The 24599-nt window shown below is 46.5% G+C and overlaps 1 protein-coding gene across 6 annotated transcripts in view; it reads right to left on the bottom strand.

The window, feature by feature from the left end:
- Positions 1 to 24599, bottom strand: part of LOC138567144 (mucin-2-like) — a 497812-nt gene that overhangs the window by 231928 nt on the left and 241285 nt on the right. The window lies entirely within an intron of this gene.

The raw sequence follows: 24599 nt of genomic DNA, 5'->3' as shown, positions 1-24599 counted from the left end.
AAGATCACTTTGTGTCTTGAAAATTAACTCTTGTTCTTTTTGCAAGAGCTTCTTATTTCTAATGATTGCGTCATCACCTTTTACCACTAGAAGCACAGTCCATTTGAAATTCTGGAGACCATGGTCTTTTTCAACAAAGTGCTTGACCATTGGAGCTTGCATTGTTTTGTTTTTCAAGCAACTATTGTGCTCAGTAATGCAGATTTTAATTTTGTGATTGGTCTTCCCAATATAGTGTAGACCACAAGGGCACGTGATCATATACACTACATGGTCGGTATTACAATTAAAGGTTTTCTGAACCCACAGCCTCTCCAGACCCACAGTGACCTCTTTACATTTAGTTGTTAATTTGCATACAACGCATTGGCCACAAGGATGGCGACCTACAACTGGGGGTAGACCCCATTAGCTGATAATGCTAGTTATGGGGGGAAAGTTGCTTCGATATCGACTCTGACGTACACAATTTCCTATAGAGATGGATTTAGTGTAGGCAAACGGTGGTATGTTGGGATTTGCTTTGGTAGTTCTTGGCAATTTCCAATTTTTGGATATGATATTGCGGATGGTCAAGCTGTGATTTGTGAATGCGTTGACACACACTACTCTGTCAACTAGCTGATTTTTGGGTATTTCCTCGAGAAGGGCCTCCCTGTTATTAAAAGTGCATTTAGCCACTTTTAAAATTAATTTTCTGTAGTATCCTCTCTTTTTCAGTTTAGTCTTTAAATGGTGTGCTTCTTCACAAGCTTCTCTATTAGAGCTGTTCCGTTTTAATCTAAAAAATTGCCCATATGGCAAGTTATCTCTGAGATGTTTTATATGATGGGACTGATAGTGTAACAATGAGTTTTTCTTTGTGCTGTTGTGAAATGGTTTAACAAGAATTCTACCATTCTTATGGTACAAGGTGAGATCAACAAAATGTATGGTGTCTTTTTTCAATCGTCATTGTAAACTGTAGATGTCTATTCAGGCTGTTCAGCCAAACTAGAAACTATTGTGCTGTCTCTAGTGAACCTTGCCAAATGACTAGCATGTAATCGATATAACGTGACCATGCTTTGATGTTATTTTCAAAAGGATTTGGTGCATACACAAATTGGTTTTCGAGAAATTCGACATGAAGATTGACCAGGCTCGGGCCATAGTGGCCCCCATCGCCGTGCCTTCCACTTGTTGATAAAATGTGCCCACGAATTCGAAAGTTTTTTGTGAGTGCTAGAGTGATCCACCACATAGTGAAAGGTGTGGGAACTGGATCGTGGTCTGTCCGTATAAGGAGTATTTCTTCAAGTTTCTCTATAGTGCCCTGTTGTGGGATATTTGTGTACAGAGACACTAGATCTAAACCTAGCAAACGTTGGCCATCTCTTTTGTATTCCATATTTTCAATTTTGTTGATATCTTTAGTGTCTTTCAAATAAGATCTCATAGTTTTCACATGACCTTTCAAATAATGGTAGGCAAATATGGATAGAGGTTCAAGAATGGAATTTATTCCCGCAACAATAGGCTGACACTAAAGATGTCATTAACAATTGAAAATATTAAGCATTCGATTGGCTTACATCTTGCTTTTATTTTTTACCAACAGCAATTCCATGTCAAAAACGCGCTTGTGGGAGCTTTTTGGAAACATGTTCTTAGATTAAATCACAAAGTCCAAGTGACTAATTGAGAAATTCTCCTGAAGAAATTTTGAGACAAAAGATGGAGAACTCAAACATGTTGAGGCATAACACTATTAATTTGATATACTAGATACGTATTGAGGTCTTTATTGATCACACTTCATCTCTACAAGTCAAATGAATCATAAGGATGAAGTAAACTAATGGCACTATTACATCAGGAATGAACTGCTGCTATAAAATTGCTAGCTTTTCTTTCTATGTCACTAGAACTTTGTTTTTACAAATGTTTGATTTTTACAGTTTTTTTATGGATTATGAATAAAACCTATATGTTCTCTAAGTATTAATTGACTGTTTGGAAGTGCTGTTGTGGATAATTCTACCTTGTTGCTCTATATATGGTCTCTTTACCCCAAATCAAAAGGTGGACAAATTACTGCTCATACAGTAATTTTTTGGGGTTTCCCCCTTTCTATATTTGTGTAGACACAGGATTACCCATAAAGTCTTGACTTTGTCCTTTGAATGCTGAAAAAATGTGTGTTCTATCTATCTTATTGACAGAATGAAACCCAGGGAAGGTGGCAGGGAGCTTCGCTCCTCTGCCCGACCTACATTCATCCAGCCCAGGTATAAATTGGTTCATTTTGGGGGTCCTTCAATGTCCAAGCTCCCTTGCTAAAGCCTGGCTCTCTTTACAAAAGAAGTAAAAACACTTCTCTTCAGCCAGAACCTTGACTGAACGTTGGCATCTGTATCCTTTTGGACCTCCTCCCCTGTTGACCCGTGAGACTTCTACTTGTTTGTTTGCCCACCTGTTTGTACGTGTCTTTTTGTGCACTCTGAGGCACACAGGCGTGCAGCGCTTTATAAAAATTGAAATAAATAAGACAAGACACGATCTTAACAGGCATGGTACATTCAGATCATGCAGGTGAACATAGCAGAGAGTGCGTGGGGGGGGGGCATTAGGGACCAAGTGCGCCAAGTCCTATCAGAACATGGGTTAAGCGCAGAGAGATGGTTGTAAAAGTGCAGTAGTGCAAGGCAGTGCAAGGCCCTGGGGCAAGTGCAGGAGACTGGCCAGGAAAGTTTGGGACCTGTGAGGCTCTGAAGGTACACCAGGCAGCCAGTCAGCGAAACTGAGCAGAAGTAGAGGAGAGCGAGCGAGAGAGTGGAAAGAGGTGGTTAGCAGGGGAGAAGGAGAGAGGAGGAGGTGAAGCGCAAAGTTTTGAGGAGTTTCCGGAACCCTTGAGATCTGGCTCAAGATGGAGAGAGGCTGTTCCAGATTGAAGCCCCTGCAGAGGATAAAGATCTCCCCCCATGTTTCTGCTTGCAGATGCGGCTCACCCGCAGAGAGTTGGAGGATCATGAGCGTAGGGCTCGGGAAGGAGAGTATTTAGGAAGAGAGTGTTGTCCACAAGGCCCCAGGAAGCCTTGTGGACATTGCAGAGGCTCACAAACTTAATCCTTGCAGCCACCAGGAGTCAGTGAAGGGATTTCAGCGGTCGCTGGGCTTGAGGCCAAGGATAAGTCTCGCGATTCTGTTCTGGATGAGTTGAAGAGGATGGAGGATAGAAGAGGGCAGGTTGAGAAAGAGGCTTTTGCAGTAGTCCAGCCTAGAGAGGACCAGTGATCTGGAGAGGGTGAGCCTTTGGGGGAAGGTGAGAAAAGGTAAAATACCTTTTGAGAAGGTGCAGTTGGTAGCGGGACCTTTTAGAGATGTCTGCGATGTAAGACGAGAAGGACAGAGTGGAGTCTAAGATGACCCCCAGGTTTTTTGCCTCGTTGGTAGATGGACGTGCAGGGCCAATGGAGGCCGGCCAGAGAGAAAGAGGGAAGGCAGGAGCAGGCGGCCCCATGAGGACAATCTGTCTTATTGACATTGAGGCAACGGTTGTTTGCAGCACACCAGGACTAAATTGCGGACAGTCTGGTATGAGTGAGGAAGAGGCTGTGGGAAGCCTGAAGGAGAGCTGAGTGTCATCCGCATAACACTAAAAGTTGGAGGTGAAGGTGGCTATCCTATGTGGCAGGGGGGCATTGTAGCCATTGAAAAACCAGGGGGATAGGTTAGATCACTTGGGGACACTGCACGTAGAGATAGTGATAGGGGAGAGGAAGGACGTCAATTCCACCTGGGATGGGTGGTTGGAGAGAAAGGTTAGCCATGCCAGGACCTGGTCAGTGATGTCCAGGATATCACAGAGAAGTGCGATCAGGGTGTTGTTTCACTGTATCGAAGGCCGAGGAGAGGTTGAGTAAAATGAGGACAGAGGGAGAGTTGGAATTAAGATTTGAGAGCAGATCTTCACAGGTGTTCAGAAGAGCAGTTTCTGTGCCTCTGGATGCTCTAAAGCCAGAATGGTGGTCGTGGAAGCAACCAGCAGATTCAGTGTGGAGGGTGAGCTGAGAAATAGCCAACTTCTCCAGGAGATTGCCCAGGAAAGGAGTGATGGCGATCGGGCGATAGTTTGCCGAAATGGAAGGGTCAGCATGAGGTTTTTTGAGGAGAAGATGCACAAAGGGAGTGCTTAAGAGCAGTGGGGAAAACTCCAGTAGCGAAAGAGAGGTTGCAGAGGTCGGCCAAGGCTGGGGCGAGAGGTCAATGTTGTCCTTGATGGTTTTGAAGGGACAAGGGTGCACCTGTTTTAACGAGGCTTTCCTAGACCAGACTTGTCTAGTGACCTCCTCAGGTATGACAGAGAAGGTGATGGGTGGGGGTTGCCAAGCCCGGTACAAGAGATGTTTGTGCATGAGGTGGTGAGGGAGAGAGAGGATAGGATGTCCTGAGTTTTTGAGGTGAAGTGTGCAACCAGGGCCGAGTAAAGGGCCTGGGTTGGTGCAATGGTGGAGGAGGCTGCAGTAGGATTGGCTAGTTTCTTTCAGACTTTGAAAAGTTTGGCCGTATTATTGGATGCCGCGGAGATGCGGGCTTAATTATACTCTTTTCTTTGAGCAGATGCAGAGTCTATACTGCCTTTGAAGGAGGCGGCAGGCCAGTTTGTCAGTGGGTTCGGCCAAGGAATCCCATTTCTGTTCAGCTGCCCTGCACTTGCGTTTAATGGCAGCCAACTCGGAATCGTATCAAGAGTTGCACTTTTTGGTAGGCTTCAGTCATACCCTCATGACAGGGGCAAGAATGTTGGAAACTGAGAGGTTAAAGTTAGAGAGGGCTGCGTCGGGGTAGGAGTCAGCCATTGGAGACCTGCAATGGAGAATCAAACATCTGAAAACAAATCGCAATATCAAAGTTGGCACAACCAACCACAAGACAAACAGATTGGCTAACGACCCACTGAAATGCACCAGTGATGGGGAAGCCGACAATAATTTGGGCCAAGGGACTCCAAACCCCAGGAGGGTGTCCAGCCCCTATACTTGAAACAACATCTTTAGAAACCCCTACTGCTCCAAGTCTAGGGCATGGAAATAGGGGGTAACAAACCTCAAGGAGACACCGGCTAGATATGTTATCAAGCCACAACATGACAGAGTCGGCTAACAGACAAGTCCCGCCCATCTGGTAGAGCGGAGGACAAACAAGCTAGAGTCATGTGACGAGACCCTTTTAATCAAATGTCAGTAGTCACTATCGCTATGGTTCCCTTTATGAAGTAATTATAATTCGAGGGGATTGGGTCCTCCGACGTATTCCATATCTATGACAGGTAATGTCCACAGCTGTGCTGCTTTGGAAAATCTTCAGCGTCCTGCGTCAATGACGTCGATGCGCTGTCCCTGAGGACCTCCTCCGACGGCCGATGTCACCCGATGTGATAAGTAGGACGCACAACGCCCATAGCCTCCGTTCTGTTTTTTCAGCGAACGTGTTCGTGTCGTGAATCTCGGTACGCCTCAACTCTTTGGAGTTTGCTGTTTTCTTCTCGGTTCGTTGAACCTGTTCAGGTTTTTGTGAAGACCTGTTCGTGGTGATGTCTACTTAGTCTTCAACCCTGCGTCCGGGCTTCAAGAAATGCGGGGACTGTGGGCCCAAGATGACGGTCACGGAATCGCACGATGCCTGCCTCTGATGCCTGATGCCTCGGGGAGGCCCACGATACAAACGACAGTGTCGACTGCCAGTCGCTCACGGCCAAGGCCTTGTGGGAACGCAAGAAGCTGCTGTCGGGTGTCTAAGCCCCGGAAGTCGAGGTCTGCAGGGCTTTCGACGGATGACTCGTGAGGCGACTCTCTGCGTCATCACCAGAAGTCCAGTGGGTCTCCTTCCAGGAGTCGGTCTCGCCACTCCTACGCCTCTTCGAGGCATTCCTGGAAGTGCCGGCATCGGTCGCCTTCCCCGTCCTCTTCCAAGGACTCCACCCGTCGGCGTGCTGCTTATCCCTCCATGCAAGCGACACCGGAGGAATGGGCTTCCTTCAGGAAGCAGATGCTAGTGATTCTTGAATCGCAGGGCACCGGTCCGTCCATGCCTCCGAGTGGGGTCAGTCGGCACCGGTCGAGAGACACCGCTCGTACGCCTTTGGGCTCGGGTGGTCCCACTCGGACAAGGGTATCCGTTCTCGCCATGCCCGTTCCAGGTCCCGGTCCTCGATGTGCTCGAGACCGCGTGATCCTGTGCCGTCTTCGAAGAAGACGTTGGCGCCGAGGTCGTCGACGATTTCTCTCGAGGCCCCGCCTCCGAGGGGGTCGTCAACGCTGTCGGCGCCTAGGTCGTCGAGAGACACGCTCGGAGCTCCGGCTTCGAGGCCTGTGTCGACGCCGTCGATGCTGGAGGCGCTGCAGCTGATGTCGACGCCAATTTGCTCGACGCCGTTTCTGTCGGCACCGACTCGTTCAGCGCCCTCGACGCCTTTCGAGGCGGTGATGTCAGAGGGGCCCCGTGGCACGGGATTAGCCCCTAGAAAGGCTCTGGCTAAGGTCAAGCACAGCTTTGGTCCCCGGATGTCTTCCTCTCACCGCTTGGAGTACATTTCAGAGGGTGATGAAGGCTCTGATGAAGGCTTGGTTCCGGTTACGGTACCAGATGAGCTTATCTCGAGCCATAGCCAGTTTGATGACCTGAGGCAATCGCTGCATGATGCCAGTGGACTGGACACCTCTCCGGAGGTGGAGATTCTTCATATCGGCGCCTTCTGTCTCGGGTCACCGAGTACTTGGGTTGGTCGGCTCCCCCAGGGGAGTTCGTTCAGGATGATCTCACGATATCCTTGATCTTGGTCCCCCCCACTGACCCGGTATTGCCGTTTCATATGGCTCTGCAGAGAAGGGTAATATAAATCATGAAGAAAAAGGGGGTGTCGATGTGCCTTCAACAGAGATGGGGGTTATTTGATTCCTGAAACTCCCCTGGTCAACCCAATGTTAAAGCAATGAATGCTGCAATATTTTGTTTTAAATCTAATCCTCTTGACAAGACAGGTAAGATACCAAAAGGAGGCAAGTATCATAAAAACATATTTTTAATATATGTAAAGAAATGAAGAAACAATCAACAAGAAATGAAAAAAGAAAAACAAGAAGTCTCAAATCACATGAAACGATTTGGTGTAATGTGGCACACACCTGAACTTTATCTGTTATCTAATCACAGAAAAACATGCGTTTAAATCAAAGCGGTGGTGTCCGGGAAACGACAGAGATGCAGAAAAGAGAGATGTAAAGGGTGGTAGGCTGAAAATATGAGAGGAAAATGTACAGTGAAAATTAGCAGCACACAGTAGGACAGGGGTATATCTGCCTGTCCTAACACAAGTTCAGGAACAAATCGAAACGGTCAACATTGTGTTGTGCTGCTACGATTGGGAGGTGAGTCCTCAGTGTTCCCAATGAAAAAGTCTGGAGATATAAATGCAAACAGAAGGAGTCCTGATATTGCTTCTCAGGTATATTGTCTTTTTCCGAAGTTTCTCTGCAGAGAAGGATGGCGGCGGCTTGGACTGCTCCGGAGAGTGGGCTAGTCTTTGTCGTGAAAATACCGTCCAGCCAGTAGCGACCCCTGCTACTTGTCCAGGCACCCCATTCCGGAGAGTTTGGTGTTGCAGGCGGCTATGGCCCCGGCGGATAGGGACGACAAACGTTTTGACAGCTGGGCGAAGAAAGTGTTTTCTTCAGGGGGTATGGCGCTTCAGGCGGCCAACTCCATATGTGCCTTGTCTCGTTTCACACACACTCTGTGGAACTGTGTTGTATTAGCGGCTGAACATTTCCCCGAAGGGGACGAACTGGATCGTTTCCTTGCTATGGTCCAGGATGGCAAGGATAACATGTGTGAGGCCGTTCAGTCGGGTTTGGACATGGCAGATTGTGTCAGCCGGTCCATGGCGGCGAGCACCGTAGTTCACAGGTTTGCGTGGTTGCGGAAGTCTGGGTTCGCTTCTGATGTGCAGTCCCGGCTCCTCAACATGCCCTTTGACGGTGAACATCTTTTTGGCAGCAAGGCTGACGAGAGCCTTGAGAGGTTGCAGACCTCCAAAGCTGCAGCAAAGTCGTTGGGCACTGCAGTTCGACAACCTCTGCATTTTCGTCCTAGAGGACAGCAATGGAGGGGAGGTTCCTTTCGCTATTACTCGTCCATAAGTAAAGCGAGAGGAGCTAGCAGTCAGAGGCCACCGTAAGGATGCCAGAGGTGGAAACAAGGGTACTCGAGGTGCCAAGGCCGCTCGGGCAGTTGCCTCTTTGCCCTCAGGCAACACCGCAGCCGCTACCACTCAGTCATGAGGCCAGGTCCCATGGTTCGCCGGTTGGGGGAAGGCTGGCGCAGCATCTTGTAGAGTGGCGAGCCATTACTTCAGATGTGTGGGTTCTGGAGATCATAACCCATGGCTACTGTCTTCCCTTTCGGCAGAGGCCTCACGACAATCCACCTGGGAACCTCTTTGAAGAGTCCGGATCCGCTCCTTGCGCAGGAAATTCAAGCCCTGCTGGAGAAAGTCGCCATAGAACTGGTGCCTGTAGCGGAGAGGAACAAGGAATGGTATTCCCCTTATTTTTTGATTTCGAAGAAAGACGGGGGATTGAGACCCATCATGGACTTGCACGGTTTGAACAAACTCCTCAGGAAGGACAAGTTCAAGATGGTTACTCTCTCTCAAGTCCTCCAGGCCCTTCAACTTCAGGACTGGTTGGTGTCTCTCGACATCAAGGGCGCTTACTTCCATGTGCCGATCCATCCCAAGCACAAGTAGTACCTGAGGTTCGCGGTTGGCGACTCACACTTTCAGTTTCGGGTCCTGCCATTCGGATTGACCTCCGCCCGAGGGTTTTCACCAAGCTCATGGTGGTGGTGGCAGCGCATCTATTCACGTCTACCCCTACCTGGACGATTGGTTGATGAGGGGAGCTCTCCCGAGCAAGTCCTGGATCATCTGTCCGTCACCTGCCACTCCCTTCACAAGATAGGCTTCTCCCTAAATTTAAAGAAGTCCCATTTGACACCAACACAGCGGCTCCAGTACATCGGAGCAGTGCTCGACACATCCCTGGGGCAGTGTTTTCCTCCCCAGGTGAGGGCTCTTCACATTCAGCAGATGGTGCACAAGTTTCAACTTGCCCAGAATCTCCCAGCGTCCGAGTTCTTGAGACTGCTCGGCCTCATGGCATTCTGCATTCTTCTGGTGCCAGAGGCTTGTCTGCGGATGAGATCTTTGCAGTGGGCACTCAAGCTCCAGTGGTCTCAGTCCTCCGGCAGGCTGTCGGACCCTGTTCAGGTGCCACCCTCAGTCGCCCAGGACCTTCCTTGGTGGGCCGTTGAAGGCAATCTGATGAAGGGGGCCCCATTTTGGCTGCCCTGGCCAGAGGTGACGATCGTGACGGACGCATCCCTCACGGGATGGGGAGCTCATGCCAACTAGCTGAAAGTCAGCGGTCGTTGGTCTCAGTTGGAGTCCAGACTCCATATCAATCTGTTGGAGCTGAGAGCCGTCAGGCTTGCCCTGAAGGCTTTTCTGCCGACTGTGCGAGGAAAGTGTGTCCTGATTCTAACGGACAACACGGTGGCCATGCACTACCTCAACAAAAAGGGGTCGGGGCAGGGTCACTTCCTCTGTGCAGGGAAGCGATGCAGCTCGAGTTCTGGGCCATCCAGCAGGAAGTTTCAATCTCGGCTGTTCATCTGGCCGGAGACCACAACGAGACGACGGACGCTCTGAGCAGGCAGAGCACGGTCAATCACGAGTGGGAGCTGGCTCAGGAGATTCTCCTGGAGATCTTCACCCTTTGGGGGACCACTCAAGTGGATCTCTTCGCCTCCAGTGTCAACCGGAAGTGCGAAAGGTTCTGCTTGCGGGAATTTCCTCCTAAAGGAGCCTTAGGAGACGCGTTTGTGGTGGAGTGGTCATTCCCACTGCTGTACGCGTTTCCTCCAGTCCCCGTCATCCCACATGTACTGCAGAGGTTCGGATCCTGGATGATCCTCATTGCTCCGGCGTGGGTCCGGAGGACGTGGTACCCGAACCTTCTCGACTTGTCCATCTGCCCTCCACGTCGTCTTCCCTACCGAGACGGTCTGCTCTCACGGGAGGGGGGTCAGGTTCTCCATCCAGAGGTAAGATCCCTCAACCTTCACGCTTGGCTTCTAAAAGGTTGAGGTATAAGGATTGGGACCTCCCTGAAGACGTTATGGAGGTGTTGCTCTCGGCCAGGCGGCCGGCAACAAAGTCTCTGTACCGTTGCCGTTGGAGAAAGTTTTGCGACTGGTGCAGAGTTAAGAATGTGGATCCTTTTGAATGTGACATTCCCATGGTTCTGTCTTTTTTGCTTTCCTTGGCCCACAGGGGCTTGCAAGTGGGGACCATTAAAGATTACCTGGCGGCGCTGTCCATGTTTAAGCGCTCGTCTGAAGAATGTTCCTATTTTAAGATTCCTTTAATTTCTCAGTTTTTGAAAGGGCTCACTAATGTGTTTCTTCCATCACCTTTTCTGGTGCCAGGTTGGGATTTGAACCTTGTTCTTAAGTTTCTTATCGGTGCTCCGTTTGAGCTTTTGCATTCTTGCCCTTTGAGACTGTTGACTCTGAAAACTGTGTTTTTGGTTGCGGTTACTTCCGCTCGCAGAGTGAGTGAGTTACAGGCACTTTCAGTTAAGCCACCCTTCACTGTGTTTCATAAGGACAGGGTTGTCCTTAGAGTTCGTTCTTCTTTTCTTCCGAAGGTGGTTTCAGAGTTTAATTTGAGCCAGAAGGTTGTTCTTCCGGCATTCTATCCTCCTCCACATCCTGGTAAGGAAGAGGAGAGACTCCATAGGCTTGATCCTAGGGGAGCGTTTAGCTTTTATATTTCGCGCATTTGCCCGAGTCAGAGTGGACGATCAACTTTTCATTGGTTACGCTGGAAAGCGTTTGGGACAAGCTGTGACGAAACAGACTTTGTCTCGTCGGATTATTTTAGCTATCTCCGAGTGTTACTGCTTGGCAGGTAAGGACCCTCCGGCTGGCTTGCAGGCCCATTCTACCAGGGGAGTGGCTGCGTGTACTGCCCTGCAAAGGGGTGTTCCTATTCGTCACATCTGTGATGCAGCCACCTGGGCTTCAGTACATACTTTTGTACGTCACTACTCCCTCGATTCCATCAGAGGGCAGGATCTGGCCTTTGGCAAGGCAGTCCTTTATTCCACAATTTGATTGGGCATGCTAAATTTGTGTTCTAAATTCTTTTCCCACCTCCTTGCTTGGTACTGCTTTGGGAGTCTGTCATAGATATTCTTCGAGGGGATTGGGTCCTCCGACATACTCCATAAATTACTTTCTTACCTGGTAACGTTCTTTCGATGGGATGGTCCGATGACGTATTCCATATCGCTCCCTCCCTACCCTCCCCGCTGCAGAATTTCTTTTGCGATTGCAAGGCCTTGTGTGTCTGACTGGCAGAAAACTGGTGGCACACGTTCTGGGGGAAAAAACTGAGGCTATGGGCGTCGTGCGTCCTACTTATCACTTCGGGTGACGTCGGCCTTCAGAGGAGGTCCTCGGGGACGGCGCATCGACGTCATCGACGCAGACGCCGAAGATTTTCCAAAGCAGCACAGCTGTGGACATTACCTGTCATAGATATGGAATACGTCGTCGGACCATCCCATCGAAAGAACGTTACCAGGTAAGAAAGTAACTTGTTCATCAATTTGACACTAGCGAATCAAACCAACTTACTGGCGTTGGTACATACTAAATTGAGCTACATAGAGGGCTTTATCGCAGCTGGGAATCCAACAGGCAATTGGCTAACCCATCGCAATGTGCCACCTATGAGCAATGACATAAGAATACTTAGTAACATAAATCAAGTCCTCTTGGAAACCATCTGGATCTATGAAACACCTACACTAAACAATAACATTGAGGCACCATCCCGTCGGAAGGAGATTGCTGCGGACCATATGGCCAGTCTGGAAATCCACAATCGTAAGGACGGCGACAAAGTAGGAGTTTCGTCTACAACAGATACAATGGAGCACAGTATAATCTCTGTAACATTTGAGAGTGCTCAAAACTTGGGGGTAGCGAAGGAAATTACTACAGAAGACACATACCCACTGTTTGCAAAAAAACAGAAGAGTGACACGAAGGTGCCTACTCAAAATACACAACAGAGACCCACACAGAAGATCAGAGGAAACGCTTCTAGGAGCTTTATTAAGAAACTGTCGCTCCCAACAAAGGAAAAAAATTTCACAAAATCTAAAACGAAAAAACTAAGCAAGGAACCGCCCTTAATGACAGAGGCTTATAATCAAAGCAACACAGAAGCTGCACCGCACGAGTCTCCTCCAAATCCTTTTTTAGATCTCTCCACCTATCCGATGAGTAATGAAATGGATGATCCTACGGCAGTCTTGGCAGATCATCCGCATAACACAGCAAATCAAGATGTTACCTTACCAACTAGCTTCTACAATGGTCTTGATCCGGACGTACCCTTTTTAACGCTAGCTGAAAAAAGGGAATTAACAGAGGCTAAGCTTAGAGCCTGAGAAATGGAAAGCGAAGACAAAAAGGAGCCTTCCAGACATAACAAACACGGATCCTCCACAAGAGACGATTATACCTCACTGTCTAAGAAAGAAAAACTTAATACAAACAGAGGAGGAAACCTTGGGCCTGAAATAATGACGTATAGACCAGCTAATGCAAATTTACAGCACTGCTCCAACAAATGAGGATTCATTTTAGAAGATGATAGCAGACTTGACCCTCCACCCAGGCCTAGAAACAGCCTTTTTCCGTACATGCTAGACGAGGGTAGGGTCGCTTTACTAAGCGGACCCGTAATGAACAAAGGTGAGTCCTGCTTAGTTTTTTCATTGAAATTACACTGTATATAATCGTGCATTTGAAATTGGCTACGAATTTAACAAGCCTATACTTTTGTTTTTCCTAATTAACCAGCCAAATATACCTTCTTTGAGGGAAACCGGTATTCATCTATACTTCACAAACGCATATACGGTAAAACGAAGTGCTCATACATACTTCTTGGAATGATTTCACACTCAGGAACTCTATTAGTATGTATGTACTAGATTTCTCGCTAGTACATGAGCCATGCCTCGCTCAGCGAACAGCTGCTAACAATTGGCATCTGCACGCGTACTGCATGTTTTTGACATACACTTTAGGAAAATTGGTTACTCATGCTACCGCTGTTTCTAGAACACTTGTAGTTCACTGCTTGCCTACAATTAAGGACACATAGTGGTAACACAATCTAACGGGATCACTTATTTCTGTCTTTTGCTCATCTAATATGTAGTGCATGTTTTGATGATTTTATTGATATAAGAGTTAGGAAGCTTCCATAGTACAATGACTACTTTCTGCTCAAGTCCTCTATGGGGTTGTTACAGCGCCAACCTTACCTGAATCTGATCTGACATCTGAATGAATATTGGACTATCCAGCCAGGATGCATGCTAACTAAGGGTAAGAATGGAAACGCTACACAGTACTTTTGCCATATAATTGTTATAGGGCACTGCCTGCCAAAGGAAACTATCAATATCAGCTTTTCCATTTCTAACCTTTGATTAAACTAGATTCATGTAGAATCTAATATAAATTAAGCAGAGCAAGATCTAGTTTTTCGGCGCATCCCTGATCATAGGATCATTTAAGCGCCTTTTTGATCCATGAATTAATGCAACTAAGCGCGTTCCAGTTTGAAAGATACTGTTTAACATGGAATCAACTTGATGTATGACTCTGTATATAAGACAGCATATCATTGTTCTCTGATGACAATATGTTTGAGGAATTGTTGTTGATTCTCATACATTCTAAATGACCTTTTATCTCTTTTTTTTCCTCTTTTCTTTGCCCATTCTCTTTCCCCCTCCGCTATTCGTTGTCTACTTCCAATCATCCGATTGACATTTTGGCACGTAACCTGGTCATTTAATTATTTTTCAGTTATTTTGTTTCTCCCTGTGGGTATGTTTAATTTGACATCCATATGGACAAATGTTAATATGTATGTTTTACTTTGATCATATAACATATACTGTGCCTTGATGAGGTCGAAATGCGTGTTGGCACAATCAGTATTGACATTGGAATAAATGATGTCATTTTAGCATGTGTTCATTAATTTTGTATGCAATCATAGCTATCTGTTAATGCCAGCACATGTACATGCAACCAGTTTAAATATTTATTGTTGAATCCAAAGCCAAGAAAAAACTATGGACACATTATTGGATAATTACCACTGATGAAGCAAGTAAATACAAGCTTCACTATTTCCTATCAACGGAGGTAAGAAGTCATGGAAATCCCCTTGAATACCTGAAAAAATGCCCAGATCTCGGTATCGGATCACAATTTCTGAGGATAAGACTGAATTTGTGCAAAACAAGAGGTGATACCTCTAAGAGCTGGACAGGGCCTAACCAACAGTATCTGTAGATTCTGTGAAACGGAAGGTTCGGTGGAAAACCTACCACACCTCTGTGAACTGCATCAGTATAACCCAGGAGAGGACACTGTATTTTGGATGCTTCCTGGAGAGATACAATGTAATGTCAACAGAAAACTGGTGGCGGACGTTGATGAGAGGGGAGGAAACTTAGTGGATCATAGCAGTGGTAAAATATTTTAGGACATGTCTTAACCCCTGGTTAGGTGACGGCTGTATGTAAATAACACTGACTAATCCGAGGGGTTGGCAAATGTGGAAATGTTTTTTCTTGATGATATGCTAAAAAGTTTACATGTTAAAATAAAAATGCATTTTTAATGAGTGACCTTTTCTCTGAAGTCACTTTTGTGGGTGTGAATATGTATGCAAGCCTTCTAATTTGCATATCTTTTGCCCCAGATGGCCTGTACAGAACTCAACAGGTCGATGTGCTGCATGCATAATGGTCATACTGTTCTGCTATTTTTTGAGTGCTGTGTTAAAATGCCATCTGCCACTAGTCTTAACTAAAAAGTTGATGGGTGGGGAAAGATGGGTGCGAATGACACCGTATGGAGCTGTGCACACTGCTTCTGATGCACTACCACATCTAAAGTGTCCTGCAAAACACTTTTGTAAAGTTGGTCACCCAATTCTGGGATTTTCTCCGCCAAGGAGATTTATAAAATAATCGGTTAAAATGGTACCCCAATGTGAGGGATCGGAAATGTGTGGTGGACAACTTTGTAAATGCCATTTTATTGGATTATAAGGTTGGATAAATGCCTCGCTATCCCTATCCTGATGAGGATTTCCCTGACTAAAATAAATTAAACGAAACACTCTAACAAATGATATCGGTCCCTCACACGTATACATACAATAAGCAAACGAGGACATGCATGGCAGTTCAAAACAATAATTGAATTTGTATTGCACCAATAGTCTTTCTTTATAACCTGGTTGAATTCTCCTTGCCCCAGATTTCAGCAGAATTCTGCTTCACAGTTCAAGAAAAGAAAATAAGGAAGTCCTAGTTTGCAACAAAGTTGCAACACAGTTATTTGCAACTTCAACTTGTCAACAGAAAGTTCACTCCAGTGATTCAACAAACAAATAGAAGGTGGTTCTTCTTTGAACAAGTGAACGATGTGTCCTCCTTAGATACAGGATAATTTCTCAGTTAAACAATAGCAACCATCATTGTCTTGGTCAGGATGAATTGCCACAGCTGATACATTTAGAGAAATATAACTCCTTTGAAAACAGCTTGACAAAGTTATTTTTTCAGTAAAACAAGCCACGCATATTGTCTCTGTCAGGACCACTATATAGCACTTTATCAACTTCTACCTGGTTTATTCTCATACCAGGCCCACATCTCCACAGGATCGCCATCCTGATATACTCCCCTGCCCGAACATCGTTTCACAACAACCGTTTCACAGCAACTAGTGCTTTTGTGGTTAAGGTCAACTGACAAGAGGTGCACAACAACTTCACAGTATTCAACCATTTTCCACTTCAAAACATTTAACCCTTCAGGGAAAACAAGATTCAATGTGTGCTCTTTAATACTGTTCCGTAAATAATGTTCCTCTCCTTCTTAATATCACTTTCCAGAAGGGCAGCTTTTTTGCCACTCTTTTTTTTCCCCCACTGCACAGGTAACCACATTCTGACAGGGATAGGATCCTATCCTGCTTCTCCCCTGGCTTTGGCTATGTGAGTTTATATCAGCTTTCACCACATGTTGTACAAAGTATGGGCAACAAGTTTCATATCTCATGGAACATTCATTAGCCCGCTTTTTCCTTTGGCAATATCTGCTGGATTGTATATGCCTTGATTTTAGTCTCACTTGCCTTGGGCAATGCTTGTAGCTATTAGCTCTAAACAATTTCGCCCCATCGGGTTGCTGGGCATTTCTCAATCACACGTTCTTAAAATTAGTCATTTGGTTTCGCTACATAAGGTTTTCGCTTCTTTTCAATATTTCGGTATTCAGATTTACTTTGAAAACCACTTTCACTGATATGCAAGTGCTGCTTTTCCTGCTTTTCAATTGTTTGAAAGTAGCTCTGAAAGTAACTTTGACTATCGCTCATATGCGAGTGCTGCTTACTTGCTGAATGCCTGCCTTACACACACGAGCGGCTACCGAGCGCTGCGGGGCCACTACCAGCCTGTGGACTCGCTGGCTAAGGCATGCGCATCCTATCCCATAGCTGCATGCCGGACCTCTGCTTCTGGGGCTTCTCACAACCCGGCAAACTGCTTCTCTTAGCCTGATGTCACCTATGCCACCAGCAATTGGAGCTCCTCTTGCTCCTGAGACCCTCCCGTGCACACAAGCCACCGGTGACGGCCTCTGGTGCACACCAGCCACCGGAGATGGCCTCCTGGGAAGGAAAGCTTCCTTCACAATCGCTTGCCGCTGTGCAGCCTCTGCATAACCGGTCTGCAGAGGGCAAGCTTCCCCCTTGCAGGCTGTGAGACCTCTGCCCTTCAGGTTTCTAGAGACACGAGACAAAACGCCAGGACCAATGTTCGGCAGATATCAACTGCGGATACTGAGAGGGTTTGTTTCTAGCTTCTGCCTGGGCTGCCTGCACAAGTCATGCTGTTTCTGCTTCTTGCAGTCTTTGCTCTTCTCTATGACCTGAACCTGAGGGGCCTTTTAAGCCTCTCTGCCTGCCACAGGTGTGGGTCATCTGAATTATTTAGCTGACCACTCCTGCAACATTGTACCTTTGTAGCTCTCTCCTTCTTCCCAGTACTTGGGGATTTATGGGACTTGAAGGTTTTTGAGTTGGATTATTACTTTTAAACCCAAGTCTGTTTCTTATAATATTCTTTAAAGGAATATCGTAAGTATTAGTCATCAGCTTTGATTGAAAAGGGGAAGGCAGTTTGTTTAAGCTGTTATTATTCACAGATTTCCTTTCACTGTACCTTTGTGTGATAAGGATGTCTTTAGCTTTGCAAGTTTCCAGGGTTTTGGAAGTTTTTTTGTTTGTTCTCCCAATACCTAGTATTTTATGATTGTTTTTTCCTGCTATATTTATGTATATCTTGTGGAACTAAAAGATGGTTATTAAAAGAAGCCATTACATACTTTGGCATTGAGGAGACCTCCTTCCTAGTAGAAGAAAAATACTGCGCCTCATCCTATGGAGTCCTCTTGTTCCCCTGGGCCTTTGCTCCTTCCAGGTGAACTTCCTGCAGAACACCACCCCCAAGGTCAGAATCAGAATGTGTTTGCCTTTCCTTGGCCACCTGGCAGAAGACTCTAGGCAGGGATTTAGCGAGAAGTCCATAGGATCCATCACACCACCTTCTGTGATTAATTGGGTAAAAAGCCACACATTTTGCAAAGCCACACAGTTTGCAATCGGTTTTGTGTGGTAGCACGTGAAAAAATCCAATGGATGCAAGTCACCATCAGTGCACAGTAGTATTTTCCAATGCATTTTCATGTTTGTTATGTTGGCATTTATTGTGGGCAAAAGCATTTTCATGCTGGCTGCGCCAATACATGCCAGTATTGCCATGTCTGACGAGCCCAACACCTTGGTGTTGAGAGGTTAAGAGACCCTCTTTGCAAGGGTTTGGAAAAATATGGGAAGGATCCAGAGCTAGTCCTATCCCTAAGGTGGACTGTAGCAGCAGAGAGCACCCCAACTGCTGACCCCCCACACCTGCTTGTTCCGAAATGTTTCTGCACAGACTGGTTTACACGCATGTCATGCCTCGATTAATAATTGCTTGTCAGTCTTCTCTTGTCTTGTGCGGAAATATTGTGCCTGAACTAGAAGAGAGCAGAGCAGAACAAATGAGGGAATGAGACAGAGGCCTACAGAGGCAACCCTACTACACAGAAGTCACGCTGCAGCCAGCAGCAGCAGAGAGAGGCACTGCTTCCTGACACGGCCGTAATGCTGTGAGCCTCACAGTTCCCCTGAACCACACAAGCAAGTGCATGCAACTCAGAAAAAGCCTGCATTGGGGACCGAAAAGAGAGAAGGACACGCACTCGCTAGAAAGACTTACTGGTGGACCGCATGCAACTGGTTCCAAAACACTGACATGAACATTGGCCTTCACAGGCCACCAGCCTCGGTATGTGGCCAGCACCATTGAGGTCACAGGCAAAGGTAGAGGACGACCAACAGACCAGCGGGAGTTGGGAGCGGTGCAGTGTGGAGGCAATTTCTTGAACAGATCATGTATTGGTTTAGGAGTGAGAGTGGTTCTGCAGTATGAGTGTTCTTGTTTGTGTGACAAGTGGGTAGGAAGTCTACTGTAAACGGTCATTGTGAAACAAATGACATGGAGTCAAACGAGGGGGTTTAAATTGTTAAGGAGAGTGGAGGAGGGAGCGGTAGTGTGCAGGAAGGAGTAGTGGTGTGGATGAGGAAAGGGGTAGTAGAGTAGTGTACCGAGGTGTAACATCAAAGGGTGGAGACCAGATCTGTCCTTTCAATGTTCGCACTCCTAGTAGATTGGTGAGAGGAGTAAGGGGGAGTGAGCACAGAGAAAGATTAAGGAAAGTGGCATAAATCGCAGTCTTTGTAGGGTACGTCCCACATTCATGTAGATCACTAACAACTGGCTAGAGTAGGGACAGTTACAAACTCCATGAGGGAGTTTAGACAGTCATATTTCAGATTATCATCTTTCGCATAAGCCAGCTTTGTAGACGACAGAGGTCAACATTCAGTAGTACTAATCTGGGGTTTAAGGATGTCTGGGCTAGGAGAAGTTCATTACCAGATGAGAGAGGGGCCAGCCCCAGGACCAATTAAATCAAAAATAAAAACCCTTGAACCGCCTCAGTGTTGGAACAATTCTTCTGTCAGCTGTGCCACATATAAGAACTTACACCTTTTGGCTTTGCCAGCCATTTAAGTGTCATGCCACAGTAAGAAAGTATATCCATACTGACTGTACCAGTGTAGTCCATTTTAGCCACGTAATAACACTCAAGTAGGATGCCATGCCACAGTAAGAGTATATGCAGACTGGTTCCACCAGTGTAGGCCAGTCAAGCCCTGTGATAACACTTAAGTTTGCTTTAATGTTGATGCACAGTAAAGAATGCCATGCTGCCAGCAGCTCCCCATGCCCTAAATTAAGTGGCACGCTGCCCCTCCTCACATACAGGCAAACACTTTTATTCACATGCATTCATACAACATGCACACTTCCACACCAGCACATTTATAGAGCATTCTGACAACTGGCAAGAACGCATGTATGAAAATAAACATGCATGCACACATACATAAAAACACATTTCATACACATAAATTATACTTCATTTACCTGCTTGCACCCTCAGCACACCGCTGCCACCACACAGGTCCATATGGCTGCACCTCTTCCCTGCAGTGCGAGATTGCTGACTTAAAGGTGAGGACTCCTCTCCTGCATGTGTTTGTGTGTGTGTAAGCTATTAGCGAAATAATGAGACACCAGAGGCCAGACTGTGTTCAACGCCAGCCTCTAATTATTGCAACGTAATTGGTGATGTAGTCCCCTTTGGGCTCTGCCAAACAAACAAATACATAACAGGGGACACACCCCTGCTCAGAGGCAGATAGCACTGTCCTCCATGCAAATAAAGCTCCTGGGTGGACTATGCTGCCTGGCCCTCAATCGAGGGGGAAGTGCTCATCCCCGGCCCGCCCATACAGAGAGGCTGCCACTGATGGGAAGGGATCTACCAAGATGAATCTCGCCTGTCGTAACTGGGGTAAACCAACCCTTGAAGTTTCAGAGAAATTCTGACTATCTACAACTCGGAGGGGACAAAGCGACACCTGTATAAGGTTTAAGGTGAAACTCATGTGGTTGTATTCCACTAGCAACCTGAGAGTCTCTGGAAGAAACTTGAGCTCTCACCCTTAAGACTGCAAGTGATTTAGTAACCTGAAGACTTGTGAACTCTAAAGGAACCTTGACAGTGGTGTAACTGTTAAGAGACTACACTGTGTGGTGGGTCAGGAGGAGGACGCGTACACTCTGAGGGCATGTTTCACAATATTTGGTTAAAGTGACACTATAAGGCCTAACCTTCCCTATCGCTATGGGTCGTCCTTGCCTATGTTACTAAGGTGCTCGTCTTAGTTGTGAATGTCCAAAGAAATAATTTGACTGTCCAAAACTACCCTAACTGACCCTACCATTATGTAAACTAACTTGGGTTGGGAGAATGACTCCCTTCTGAGGGCATTTCTAGTACCGGTCTATAGGTTTCTTCCTTAAAACCTAATCTTCAAATAGTCTCTCGTGATGTCTTGAATCAGTTTCTGTAACTCTTCAAATTAACCATTGACTTTTCTTTCATCCTTGGTAATCACTGTCGGAGACCTTTTGTAAGATTTATATTCTTGGTTGCTAGTTTTAAAGTGTCTCTGGAAATAATTTCCCTTATAGGCTTTCCCTTCTGAGCAATTATAGTCCAACTTGTTGTGCTCTACTTGACTTTGAATATAGTTCGATTGACTAGTTCCTCTGAACTATGTCTTGTGATACTCCTTTCCTTTTATATAACATGTTTCTTGCATAGAATATTGAGTTTCCTTCTCCTTTTTCCATGGTATTATTATCCAGTGTTCTTTTCTCTCTTTAATTAGATTTTTAGCAATGCATTCTTCTGTGTCATAATGCTTTAAGTTCATATATTTTAGGTTTAACTTCACCTCTTGATTTCTACTGGGACAAGTTGTTGGTACGTGATAATGATTCCCTCCGGGGCTCCTGTTATTCATGTTCTCCCCATTACCTTCAATTGATATCGAGAACCTATTTGGGGACATTGTTTATCAGGGTTCTTCTTTCTTGTACCACACCGTTGTTGGTTTATTTTAGTCAGGATTGTCTTCTTCCTCGCAGCATCTTGGTCTCTGCCTGACCAGACACCATGCTGATTTATGCTTATGGTTGTGTCGGCGATGGTTTGTGGAATGGTTGTCCACCACAGGTCCCTTGTGATCTCGCCACCACCTTCGTCCGGGCTCCTGCCCTGTTTGCTTCTCTGACTTGATATCGCAGGCTTCTTGGCTTCTTCTCACTCTGCCCTCCCTCTCCTCTGATGTTACACAGCTCAGGGCCTTTCCGTGCCTGTGTATGCTCGCTCTCTCTCTTACTCTTTGGGTGCACATTATTTAACATACTTGTCCCAGTGGATTTGATATCTTGATGTAAAGGGACATGTTTTTTCCATGTGACTATAGCATCTCTTGCGTGTTTCTTCGTCCCAGTCTTGATAGTTAAGTCTCTGATATTTTAGAGCATCCCATGTAGACCACGGTGTGTACAGATTGAGGGAGTTCCTCACTAGAACGGGAGACCTTGTCTCCTAATGGGGAGTCTCTCCTAGTGAGATCCCACTTGCCTCTACCCCTAGGAAGGGTATTTCGGAGCAGGCTCCCCTCTCTAGCCTCACAGGGGCAAGCGGGCTCCCCCTTGGGGAAAAGGGACGAATTCCCCCGATTTGTCCTATCTGATACTTTACATTTCAGGTTTGCCCAGAAGAGAACCTTTGTGTGTTATAAACAATAAAGACCAACACAAGGGGAATGTCTCCCTTCCCATTACCTTTTCTCAGGTTGCCTCCACAGTTCACAATACCAGGGGGAATGACTCCATTCCCCTGCCCTCGTTCTATGATTTGTACACTTCTCCTCAACGTATACTTAGCTATCAGTCTTGTGGGTGTGGGTCCCAGACCTGTAGGGTTCTCTGCTGATAGTGTGGCAGTTGAGTTTTCTCAACAAATGCCATTTTAATAGAATATAAGGTTGAATGAATACCTCACTATCCCTACCCTGACCAGGATTTCCCTTCCTAAAACACACTAACAAAGGATATCCGTCCCTCACACTTAAACATACAACAAATAAAGAAGGAAATACATGGCAGTTCAAAACAATAATGCTTGAGTTTATAAAGTAACCAAAGTGTCTCTTCAGAACCTAGGTGAACTCCCCATCCCCAGGTTTTAAATGTGATTCTGCTCCACAGTTGAAGAAAACCACAAGGAAATCCTGATTTGCAACCAACTTCCAATATAGTATGATGTAAAGTCAACTTGTCAACAGAAAGTTCCACTACATGGATTATAAGATGATGATTCTTAAACATGTTTTCAGTCCTTCAATAGCAATTATGTTTATATTGGTCACAGTGATTTTCCACTTTTAAGAATTCCAGGAAATATGGCTTTTCTACAACAGCCTTGCTTGGGTCTTTCTCCAGTACTACTAAAATGTGCAATGTCTCTATCAAGACCACCTTGTATCACTCCTCCAACTTCCACTTGGCCTGCCTCATTGCCATGCCTACAATCGCCAAACGTTTGCCACTCAGATCTACTCCCCTGACCAAACAACTTTCCACAAGCAGTGCTTTTTATGGTCAATGTCAAATGGCAAGCACTTAAAACAGCTTCACAGCATTAAAAAAAAAGGACAACTTCAAGGCTTTCAACACCCTTTTAGGGAAGACAAGGTTCCCATAGATGCTCTTCAACATTTTTCTGTGAATGTTACTTTCCTTCTGGACACATGTCCCCAGAAGGGCAGTCTTTCTGCCACTTTTGTTTCCCTACTTGACAAACAACCAAAAACTCACTGGGATAGGGTCTGCTTCTACCTCTTTCCTAGTCTTGACAAGCTGTGGGTATTGTGAGAAACCTGAAGGTGTCTCGCCCACTAGTCCCCGGGGATCTGTCATCTAGGTGGCCAGGACACGGCCATCACTTTTGCATCCAGTTCCTGGGGGTGGACCAGTGTGGGAGGATCACCTGGGTCAGGGGTCTTTGGAGAGTGGGAGTTGGACACTGGATGGCGAGACGTGGTATCCCCTTCCCTGTAACATCTTTACCCCATCCTGCCAGTTTCACGACCCTCGCGCAAAACCCATTGGCCAGGAGGAGTCAGGACTCTGGGCCCCTAGAGCCTGGAACCCTCTTCTAAAGCCCTCCTGGGGCCAGTCCTGGCGCCTATGGTGCCAGGCTCATACACCATGAAAAAACAATGTGCTTGGGAACTGCTTTATTATATTGTCAGCCAACATGGAGGCATCCACATAGCTTGGTTCCTAAGAACCAAGCTATGCGGTCGAGTGTTTTGGGTTTGGTAGCCTAGGGACTACTTTACCTGGACTATTTTGTTGGGGCTATTTAAACCACACCCGAGCAAGACAACACGCTTCGCGTAGCTTTGCAGCTTGCAACTCGACGCTCACCGTGTCCAGCTGTCCCCCCCCCCCCACCCCCCCGAACCTCGGAGAAGCAGAACCTGCAAGGAGACAAAAGGAACATCATTAGCAGCAGCATCTTACCTGCAGTCTTCATCTTTAGCCACTCGCAGCTCCTGAGAACAGCTTCCTCGAATCTGCACACCTCCCGGACAGAACGACCTGAAAGGGGAAGATGGAGGCAACATTAAAGTAAGCAGTACAGACATTTGCAAAGTACAAACTGCTCAAAGGCTTAACTGGCTGGTCGCCTCTCGGCTGGCACCTCTCCGGACATTCCACTCGCGCTGAAGAACACTGCGACCTACAAGGAAGGAAAACACAGGTTAGCAAAGGCAAGACTTTGCCGCGCATAGCGCTTACTTACCGCATCATAGCGCTCTTAATGCGCCATCATTTACCAGCGGGGCTCAACCAAGCCAGGTCGCCGCGCTGAAGCTCTGCATATCTAAGGGAGGAAAAGAGGCATTTTAAAACAAAGAAAGGCATGCAGGATAAGAACAAGACTAAAGAACAGCAATAAGACCTACCTGAACAATATCAAACGGGCCGGCGTCAGTGAAGTAACTGGACCGCACACGCCCACGAAAGACAACGCGCCCCTGCAAGAAGGCAGGACGGAGAGCACGCCTAATTCTACCACAAGGTGAGGAGAGGGCCCCAGATGGCCTGAAATCATACGGGGGTGGAGGGAGGATACTTAGCCAGGTCGGTCAGTCGTGAACACAATCCTCCTGTATTTTCAGGCAGAACCTTCCCCGCAGACCGCATCTGGGAAAAGCTGAGAAGTATACCAGTGAGTAACCCGGCTGGGTGGCGTCCCTGTGGTTCTCCAGCATGGGGT

Source organism: Ambystoma mexicanum, chromosome 2p (assembly GCF_040938575.1).
Source record: "Ambystoma mexicanum isolate Mex_15411 chromosome 2p, UKY_AmexF1_1, whole genome shotgun sequence".
In the NCBI taxonomy this organism is placed as follows: domain Eukaryota; kingdom Metazoa; phylum Chordata; class Amphibia; order Caudata; family Ambystomatidae; genus Ambystoma; species Ambystoma mexicanum.
The sequence above is the reverse complement of the archived record's forward strand: the minus strand, read 5'-3'. Positions and strand labels throughout refer to the sequence as shown.